At 42.5% G+C, this 10000-nt stretch overlaps 1 protein-coding gene and 1 long non-coding RNA gene across 3 annotated transcripts in view; both read left to right on the forward strand.

The window, feature by feature from the left end:
• The window catches only part of dlg4b (discs, large homolog 4b (Drosophila)), a 188758-nt gene that overhangs the window by 40450 nt on the left and 138308 nt on the right, over positions 1-10000 (forward strand). The window lies entirely within an intron of this gene.
• On the forward strand, positions 5178-8300 carry LOC134437092 (uncharacterized). 2 transcript variants are annotated; one of them, XR_010032326.1, is made up of 5 exons: positions 5178-5738; positions 6008-6600; positions 7397-7536; positions 7903-8036; positions 8161-8300. It is a non-coding gene; the product is annotated as an uncharacterized LOC134437092 (long non-coding RNA). The 2 variants fall into 2 exon arrangements; XR_010032325.1 differs by having other exon boundaries at positions 6008-6100.

Genomic DNA, 10000 nt, shown 5'->3' on the forward strand with positions numbered 1-10000 from the left:
CACTCTCATCCCTCATCCCTCATCCTTCCACAAGCTCTCCCGCTATTTTTCTTCTCTTGTTCCCACACTCGTTCTGTGTCTGTTGGTCTGTCTATCTTGGTCTATCTCTTACTCCTGGGAGGATCATGAAACAAATGCTCATGAAAGACTTTTCATTCATTCATTCATTCATTCATTCATTCATTCATTCATTCATTCATTCATTCATTCAATCATTCATTCATTCATTCATTCATTCATTCATTCATTCATCACCACATACTTCTTTTTAACTGTCTGTGAATTTGCCTCTCCCTGAGAATTTCTTTGTGTGTGTCTGTCAGCCTGGTTTGCGTTTCCATTACAGACCGTGTTAGTGGTGTGATGGTTAGAGTTCTGTTTTTGGCCTTGTGTAGTGAAGGGGAGTAGAGTTGCCAAGCCGGGACTCGAACCCAAACCTTCTGCGGTAGTAAACTGGGGCTCTGACTGCTACACCTGGCTCTTTGGTATAGCGGTCAGAGCCCCAGTGTACTACCCTAGAAGGTCTGGGTTCGAGTCCCGTCTGGGCAACTCTACTCCCCTTCGCTACACGTTGTCACGTAGCATAACTTAACGTAGGCTAGTTGACTAATTTAAGGCAAACTAATCTATCGGTCTAGGCCCCCCATACTCAAATAGCGGCTCGCGAGCCATTTGTGGCTCGCGGGGCATCTATTTTTGGCTCTCGAATAATTTTGAAAAATTAAAAAAAAAAAAAAAAAAAATTTTTTTTTTTTTTTGGTCCGATCGCGCTGTCGGCTCTTATTTTGAAATCGCGCCACAGACGCAATGAAGAAGCGTGCCGTGCCCCGCCCCCTCAGGCAGTTTCTCCCTCTTTGTGTCAGTCACTGCAGGCTCCGGACAGAAGCACCTACGACGCTGGCATTAGAGGTTGTGAGGTAGACTACAAGGGAAGGACTGTATCAGAGCCTGTAAATAAATTATTCACAAAGTTCTCTATGCATCGTTTTTGAAAGTAATGGTCCACATTTGATTGCAAACAGTGTGTTAGGACTTCGAATTAGTTTAGCAGTAGCTGTAGCTAGTTGCTAACACAAATGAAGGCAAACTGTGTTTGAACTCTGCTGGCAGCTAACTATTGGTAGCCTATTAAAAACGAATTGCTTAATAAACTTTTCACACTTTTAAACAGTCCCCAAATAGTTCGTTTGGAATGCAAAGACCCTCATAAGACTGCAAACAAAGTTATGAGCAACTTGACAATTTATTATTGGCTATTGCATTTAATCAACATGGCATCAAATGTGCCATTTTCTTGTTGACAAAACCTGGTGTTCTCCTATCTATGTGTCCTCTTTATTGGGTCCATTATTGCCTCTGATTCTCATTATGCATGTGAGAGCTGCATAAACAAAGTCATAATAAGCAACATGTATTTGAAAAGTGTTATCTTCAGGCTTATTGGTTTTCTCACTAAGAAATAAATCTTCATGAACGTAGTCTGCAAATATAGGCTAACAGATAATCTTATGTCATTTAAAAAAAATACTGAAGGGTGGGTGGCAATGAGAGCAAGGCAGGCACCTCACCCCACAATGCAGGCCCTTTATGAGAGAAATGTTCTCCCATCCTGTCACTAGAAACTAAATATCTGCTGTGGGTGTGAATGCGTGTGTATTGTGCTTACAAAGGACTTATCATGTTTTATTTTATTTTTATTTATTTATTTATTTATTTTTTTGGGGGCGGGGTCGTGTCGGCCCGGCCGGCCCTTTATTGGGAGGAATTTTGAAAAACTGGCCCTCGGGGACTTTTAATTGAGTACCCCTGGTCTAGGCTATACATAGTTTGAGCGACATCATATTTGGACAATACAAGGTTGATTTCTGCTTTTGATTTTAATATCAAAGTAATAAAGTGTCAAACTAAAGAGAAGTCTAAGGTAGTTGATTGGGTGGCCGTCATGACTGTTTTTTTTATTTTATTTTATTCACCAGGCGAGCGAGCTGATGCACAGCATTCTGGGTAGAAGGCAGCAACAGTACTCTCTCAGCTCGGTTCAGTCGACCGAAAAAATGAGGGCTGGTTTTCCAGCTGTGCCGTGCCGTACTTGACTAATCAAAATGCAATAAACGGCGGCCGAGTTGTGCTGTGTGGAGCTGTGCTGGGTAGGAAACGGGCAGTGAGGAAGGGCCTGTCTGCTGTTTACTCTGCATCTGTGTTTCATTTTCCATTGCACTTACTTCACTATATTCAGTTACACTTTATCAGAGATTCTTTAAGTATATAGAGATATGCCAACATAATAGGTTTCTATGGGCACCTAGCGCGACCAGGTTCCGGTCTGCCTAAAGGGCCGTGTCATAATGCTCCTACAATGAATAGAACAGTCCTTAGGTCTGCCTAGGTCTGCCTAAGGGGGGGCATAATAGAACCAGGAAACAATGGGCCAGTGGAACCTCTCTCTCTCTACTCTCTCTGACTTTATTTTAGTGGTTCACTATTACAGTGGATCTATTCCGCAGTACCACATTAGGTACTGTGAAATAACCAGTGTAACAATATTTAATACCATGTAATACCAGTGTAACACCATGTAACAATTTTGTACTTACATCTAGGGTTAGGGTTGGTACCTGGTGGATCTACTGTAATTGTTCTTTCTTTCTTTCTTTCTTTCTTTCTTTCTTTCTTTCTTTCTTTCTTTCTTTCTTTCTTTCTTTCTTTCTTTCTTTCTTTCTTTCTTTCTTTTTATTCTAGGTACCTAAGTCTCTAAGTACCTTTCAATACCTTGTGTGCCTTTTCCCCTTCCTCATTCCTCCCCGATGTGTTTTCATTTCTATTTCCCTTCCCCTTTTAACCTTTCGTTTCTCAAAAACGTCCTCTGCCAGGGACGTTCAAACACACACACACATGCACATTCACATAAACACACACACGCACATACGCACACACACACACACACACACACACACACACACACACACACACACACACACACACACACACACACACACACACACACACACACACACACACACGCACACAGAGTTAGATCATCAATGATTGCGTGTGATTGGATACCTCAGGCGGGAATAATTATGTTAATGGCCAATTAAAAAGCTGAGACTTGTTTTCTTGCTTTACTGGTTCTCGCCAGCACACACCTCTGCATGTGTGTGTGTGTGTGTGTGTGTGTGTGTGTGTGTGTGTGTGTGTGTGTGTGTGTGTGTGTGTGTGTGTGTGTGTGTGTGTGTGTGTGAAAATGCATGTGTGTATCTGCCTCTGTCTACTGGATGTGTTTCTTGCTGCGGTTTTAAGCATGGTGTGTAGTGTGAATACATTTTGTGTTGTGCATGATACCTGTGGGTGTTTTCCAACTATATAACAGATCACTCATCTGGTAGAGCAATGCTATGTGCCAGTGTGGGAGCAGGCCTGTGTGTGTGTGTGTGTGTGTGTGTGTGTGTGTGTGTGTGTGTGTGTGTGTGTGTGTGTGTGTGTGTGTGTGTGTGTGTGTGTGTGTGTGTGTGTGTGTACTGTACACATGTGTGCGTGCATGCGTACGTTTGTGCGTGCGTAACTCTATGAGTCACAGTGGGTGCATGTCTGTGTGTGTGTGTGCTTATGTGTGTGTGTGTGTGCGTGTGTGCATGTGTGTGTGTGTGTGTGTGTGTGTGTGTGTGTGTGTGTGTGTGTGTGTGTGTGTGTGTGTGTGTGTGTGTGTATGTGTATACATTTGTGTGAGTGTGTGTACATGTGTGTGTGTGTGTGTGTGTGTGTGTGTGTGTGTGTGTGTGTGTGTAGTTACTGCTGCTGCATATATCAGATTAGCATTCTAGCTATGTGTCAACTGGACTGCTGATTAGCAGTGGGATTGCACTGCATTGCATTGATCTGTGTAGGATGTGGCGGTTTGTGTGTGTGTGTGTGTGTGTGTGTGTGTGTGTGTGTGTGTGTGTGTGTGTGTGTGTGTGTGTGTGTGTGTGTGTGTGTGTGTGTGTGTGTGTGTGTGTGTTCACATGTGATTTTGAGTATATCTACTATGTGGAAATACAGTATATGTGTGTGTTGGTGTGGGATGTTGCTGCACTGTTTATGTGGGGCTTTCTATTTGTGGGGGAGTTCATACTGTATGTGTGCCTGTATGTAGAGGTGTACATGTGAATGTATATGGAAGGTTACATGTGTGTGTGTGTGTGTGTGTGTGTGTGTGTGTGTGTGTGTGTGTGTGTGTGTGTGTGTGTGTGTGTGTGTGTGTGAGAGAGCGTGCGCATGTGTGCGCGCACGTATGTGTGTGTCTGCACGCGTGTGCATGCGTACACTTGGCTCTGTATCTTTGCTTGGGTTTTGGTAGAGCATGTTTTCTGTAGCGGAACTGTGTTTTCTTGTTGCATTTGCTTTGGAATCAAGAAGGTTCTGTGGCATTTTATATACTAAAAGATTTTTCAGCTTCAACTACAGAGCTTCCCCCAGCATTTTTCATATGTAAATATTTGTTTTGGGGCTTTTAGCCTTTATTTGTGCAGTACAGAGAAGTTATTGCATTGACCCAGATGGGACTGCATTGAACGGTATGGATGTGTTTTGAATGCGGTGTGTCCCCGTGTGATGGCAGAGTATAGGTGGTCTTCATGTCTTTGTAATTTTGGCAGGCTAGACCAGTGGTTCTTAACCTGGGGTGCGGGCACCCCCTGGGGGTGTGCCAGAGATTTCAGGGGGTGCGCGGAATTTTGTTTGTGTTGAAGTTGTGACCAAAATTTGCTTGCCAACTTAATAATTAGGCCAAATCAAAACCAAATTAAAACATGTTCTGCTCCCCACAAGGTGTTGATTAATGTCTCAAGCAAGAATCATTGTAATTAATCACTTAAATCATTTTTTAGTGCATAGATACGTGTAGAAGTTTGGGTTGGAGGTGTGCGGCTTGTCTTGGACACAGGTAAGGGAGTGCATTAAGGAAAAAAGGTTAAGAACCGCTGGGCTAGATGATACTGCTGCTGCCACATACTGTACATCGGCGCCCAAAGAAGATCAATACATTACGCAATAGACCCTGTTCTTGTTTATATAGGACATTTAATTCCGAATTAACTCAGTTTAATTCAGAATAAAATTGAATTCTGCTACATTTCACAATTCAGATTTACAATTATTCAGAATTGAACTTTATTCAGAATTAAAGGTGGGATAGGAGATGTTTTTCTGGCACATATTTTACCATATCATCTGAAAAACTCCTCATGACGCCATAGCACCCATTGAAATAGAGTGTTTGGAAAAAAAACGAAATCTTTTGGTCCAGTGTAGAGGGCGTAGTCAGAAGAAAACGGCAACCAATAGAAGTAATACTCATCATCACTTCTATTGGTTTCTGACACGTCCATCAACCGCCAGCACTCACCCCTCCTCCCTGCGCGTTCACCGACTCGTGAACTTGACCGACCCCGCCCCCATCATTCATGCACACGCGACAAGGCTCATCATCACTCGGCTAGTAGCAAGGTAACGAGAGTTAGCAGCAGGCTGAGCTACTTGGAAACTTTGGTGGCTTTTGCAGAGCTACATGAAGAACTTTGGCTTTTGGAACACTAGAACCATGTCAGGATAACATACTCCCTTGGATTATCATCGGACTCGCAAGACCAGACTCCAACACGGGCTGAAAATTTGAAATGGGACCTGACACTCTTGGACACAGATGTCGGCTACGGCAGCGGCTTCAAATACGCTTTGGTGACCATATTTCTAATCGAGAGGTGAGATAATATATTTGTCTGTATAATATTTTGTGAATTGGTTTAGGACACAGTGGTGTCTTTTTTTTAAGCAAGTATCCATTGAGAGGGGTCAGAGGATTAGCTCAAGCTCCAACATATCTAGCTGCTACCTTGCTTAACATAGCTGCTACCTCAATCGCTTTATTTTTTTGTTTTCCCCCCTGTGGCATTTATTCTGTGCACATGAACACGTTTTCAGAATTGCTATGTGTAACTCAGACGGTTACTCTTGTGTGTTTTGCTGCTAGTTGTGCGAACGAGCCAGACAAACCAGCTGGGAGGAGGACGGAAGCACCCCTTCTCCATCCGCGTTCAGTTGCTAAATACGGATCCACCCCGTAGTAAGTAACCTACCATGTTTACGCACACATTACTTTGACCAGCAAAGCCCATGTCTTTCTAGTGGTTTACAAAAATATATCGTTTGCATGTTTTGCTTTGGTACGTCTCTGTTGTATGACTCTGGTAATAGTAGCAAGCACAAGCACAACCTGTTCGCCGCTCCAGCATTGCAAAATAGATTGCCTTGGGTTTTCAAATGTTTACATGATTGTGGGTGTAATGTTGTTAACTCGCTGATGTCGTTTTTGAGAAGACGGTAGTTTTGCATTTGATAAATACCACCTAATGACCATGACGGCTACACGGCAGATCTTTATTGTGATGGCTACACTGAATGATCACATGGAGATGCCGGTACATTATTTGTTTTACCCTGGTTATATTGAAATGTTCTGCTTTGTCCATTCCAATGTGTGGTGTCTTCCATAGCTGTTCCTTGCTCCCGTTTCACAACATATCAAGGCTGCCAAGTAAATGAAGAATGAATCACCGCACACTGGTAGTTTATTTTATTCATGTTTGTGGGTGTAATTTCGTCCAGTTGCAGATACTACTATCCTTTTTGGAATGATCTGCCTTTGAAAAACAATGGTTCTATCTGACAAAAGCGAACAGATCCTGTAGTTGTAATTGATACACTAAATCAGTGTTTCTCAACCTTTTTTTAGGCGAGGCACCCTTTCAATTCATGGAAAATTTCAAGGCACCCCAAACCAAGTAGCCATATAGCATCACATCCGATACCACACAAGCTTAGAATGTAACACATTTGGAGACACACAACCTAGTAGCACGACCTACGTTCAAAGTTGCAGCTGGGATGACCAATATTTACTTTATTGTGCGTAAATGGCAGATCAAAGATTCCACTGACTAACATTAACTTATCAATTTTGACAAATATGTTTTATGTTATATAATTTATCAGCCACGTTTCCGCGGCACCCCTGAGGGGGCCCTACGGCACCCCAGGGTGCCCCGGCACCCCTGTTGAGAAACACTGCACTAAATTATGATATTCCTATGTGTGCGCGCGCACGCGCCAAGTTTTCAATTCAACACACTGGGACACTTTTCAGTCTTTGAGGTTGCTGGAATCAACACAGACTACCTCCATGCACCTTATCAGAACACTTTGCATGTTTTTGTATACTTGTCCCCTTTGTGTATTGCTGCTAATCTTTCTCTTTCTAGGTTCTGTTGGTTGCATGCAGATTGTGCCAGATGATTTATCTGTCTATGGTCTAAGCATGGGCTCTGTGCTAATATGCAATTTGTGCTCTTTTTTCCCTCAGGTCAACAGCCGACAGAGTCCTTCCACAACCACATACTTATGCCAGTAAAAGCCACAGCTTTTCTCCTCCAATCCAAGAAGCCTGGACTGCAGTCACCATCTCAACACACCAACCAAGAGAAAGGCGGATGGCTCAATTCAGTATGTAGTTCTGCAAATATTCTCAAAGGTCTTCACAGCCCCCCATGGTGCAGAATGCATTTACATTTATTTGTGTAAGGTCAAAACAATGCTGATTACAGAACATAACTAGGGCCATGAATGAAATTTGAGGTAGCAGCCAGCCATCACCTGATGGTGAGAGGTGGTCCTAAGATCATAGAGAAGCAGGTTGAAATCCCATCCTTACCTCTCCCTACCTACACCTCCATCCACAGCTGAAGTGCACTTGAGCAAGGCACACAAGTCCACTTAGGTCCTGGGACTGTAGCCAACACCCTGTAAAACCCTGCTGTGTAATTTGATGTAATGAAGCCCTAATATAGTCTAACACATTGCTTGTTACAGATATGGAAAATTGCACAATAAAAGTTCCAGGACAAGAAGGCTGCATACTGTGAACGTCAACCTTCAGGGCACCGTCCTGCGCAGAAAACTTTCTACCCTAAGAGGGATGGCTGACCGCAGACACTCACAACCAGGTGAGCCCAGATAAAGGAGTTATTTTTGGTGTCCCTGCCCCAACAACCCAGGTTACTTACATTTAAAATGTCACTGGAGCTACTGTCAGATATGTGATTTCTAATTCTGTTTATCTTTTTACAGCACAGACGCCTCCAACCTCAAACTAGGCCCTTCACAGTTGCTGCACTTACCCACCTTCCCAGAGTTTTTGTGTGGTAATGACAACTGTAAATATAGTATAAAGTAATGTATCTAGTGTCATGTGTAATACATTGTTTAAATTGTCCATTGCTTCCATTTCAATGACAGTAAATATTGGTGGACACAATTTGACTGTGTGGCTTTTTTTAATTCATTCTCTGACTGAAAATGCATGGTTACATAATTTATATATTCCACAAGACCACAATCAGAAGAACATTTGACAGGTTGCATTTATTTTCAATGTATGAAAAAAACAATGGTAACAAGACAAACGTGGTTCCAAACCAAAAAGGTGAGATGTACAGATGAATGCTCCTACAGATAATGAAAAATAATAAAAGTCTGCACACTGCCGGTTTGTGTGTTTTTATACCGTACTCTGTATAAAACTTTTATATTGCTCTAGTGGAGCAGGGTAACCCTGGCTTATCCTGGGTATTGTACTGTGTATTACAACGTCAGCCCTGTTCAAGTGCCCCATACTGTCTGTAGGCTGCATGCCTGAAGAGACCGTTTCTCTCACCTGGTCCTACATCAGCCCAAAGTCTTATCAAAACTGAGAACACCACAGCATTTCCTTTCAATGTTCATGGGCATCTCCTTACAGATTGCGCAGAGGCGCCAGGTTGGTTGTGCTACTGGGCTGTGACTGAGGACCAGATGTCATGTGCCAGGTCGAACATCAAACTGGGGTCACGGGTCAGGGCACGCTGCAGTAACCGATGGGATTGCTTCAAATTCAATGATTGAATCAAGGCCTGCAAAGCAATAAATACATTTTATGTAGTGCATTTTCTATTTGATGATGGGGACTAAATAACTCTATTGACAATAAGACCAATATGGACATAAGCAATCATTATTGTGTATATAAAGATGTGCCAATTGTATGCATACAACGTTTTCAGTCAATTTCTTACAAACTGGTGTTGTGCCAGGGGTTACACAGATGTATGAAGTAGATGGGCTTTTATGGATGTACTTGAACTACCACTGGTGTTGTGTACCTACAACCATGTAATATCACACTACTACTCATAGGAGTAGAAATATTGTAATGGTTATCACAACAGGTGTACTCGTGTAGCCTACTCGTGTTGCGATATAGAGTACATCCGTTGTGATAACATCCATTACAATACTTACACATCTGGAGGAATACAGCAGGACAATGTTATTGAGGGATGAATGTACATCCTTACAGTTAGCAGGGCGTCAATTCTGTTGGAGTCTCCCTAATACCCCCGACCTCTGCTGCGTCTATCTTCCTCCTCCTCCATCTCTGGCCATCGGTCCTACTGGGCTGTTAGGTCGTTATGATTGTGATGGGCCAGGAAAGTCAGAGCTGGAGCTCTCGTGGTCGTGGAAGGTCTAAAGCAGGGGTGTCAAACATACGGCCCGCGGGCCGCATCCGGCCCGCGGGAGGGTTCCAACCGGCCCGGGTGTACAAAAAAAAAAAAAAAAAAAAAAAATTTTTTTTTTTTTAGTTTTTTTTTATTTTTATTTTTATTTTTTTTTAATGAAATAACCGAAATGCGCAATTACGGCCCTCGGGGCAAAATCGAAACCTGCATGACATTAACCCAATGGTCCCTCTGTTACACTGTATATATGTAGTAAAGTGCACATCACACTTCTATTATAAATAGTGAATTTGTACTGTAACAGGCATTTCATAAAGCTCATATATTATAGACCTCATATATAGAGATAAAATGTTAATACTTCTTATTCGTATTGTATTGGCATTGGTTGTAATTAAATAATAAATATAATA

Source organism: Engraulis encrasicolus, chromosome 21, assembly GCF_034702125.1.
Source record: "Engraulis encrasicolus isolate BLACKSEA-1 chromosome 21, IST_EnEncr_1.0, whole genome shotgun sequence".
Taxonomy (NCBI): domain Eukaryota; kingdom Metazoa; phylum Chordata; class Actinopteri; order Clupeiformes; family Engraulidae; genus Engraulis; species Engraulis encrasicolus.